Below are 632 nucleotides of genomic sequence, written 5' to 3' on the forward strand. Positions count from 1 at the left end.
AAAGGGAACATAGAATGTTATCCTACAGACATCAGATAGTCCAATTTTTTGGACAGCATGTCAACCTTAGCAGTCATCTCTACAGTTGGGTTGATCTCATAGAGACCACCCTTCTTTGGTTGCCTTGTGTGTGGAATCTCAGTCCGAGAGGCCGAAGCATGATGTTGGGAATTCTCACTAAGGGTTTCAAAAAGATCCCATGCTTCCTTCTCATTCTTGTGCATAAATATTCCACCCTAAGAGGAGTCTACCATCTGCCTATATCGGTCATGGAGGCCATCATAAAAACACTAGACTAACTGCCATTTCGGGACAGCGTGGTGGGGGCACTTCCTAAGTAATTCCTTAAGTCTCTCCCACGCTTCATGAAATTGTTCGCCCTCTAATTGGGAGAAACTAGTAATGGCTCTTCTAAGGCTATTAGTCTGACCAATGGGGAAATTTTTTTTTTAAATTCCTGTTGCATCCCCGCCCATGTAGAAATCCTAATCGAATCTAGGGAATGGAGCCAGTGTTTGGCTTTGTCCTTTAGGGAAAATGGGAATAGGAGTACTTTTAGGGCATCTTCAGGGAGGTTTTGGAATTTGACTGTAGAGCACACCTCTAAGAACTCATCAAGATGCTTGTAAGGC

General features: G+C 43.5%; 1 non-coding gene across 1 annotated transcript; it reads left to right on the forward strand.

Moving 5' to 3' along the window:
* The first annotated feature begins 312 nt into the window (after positions 1-312).
* LOC122641207 lies at positions 313-419 on the forward strand. Its single transcript, XR_006329856.1, has one exon. It is a non-coding gene; the product is annotated as a small nucleolar RNA R71 (small nucleolar RNA).
* Positions 420-632: the final 213 nt, after the last annotated feature.

Source organism: Telopea speciosissima, chromosome 9 (assembly GCF_018873765.1).
Source record: "Telopea speciosissima isolate NSW1024214 ecotype Mountain lineage chromosome 9, Tspe_v1, whole genome shotgun sequence".
In the NCBI taxonomy this organism is placed as follows: Eukaryota; Viridiplantae; Streptophyta; class Magnoliopsida; order Proteales; family Proteaceae; genus Telopea; species Telopea speciosissima.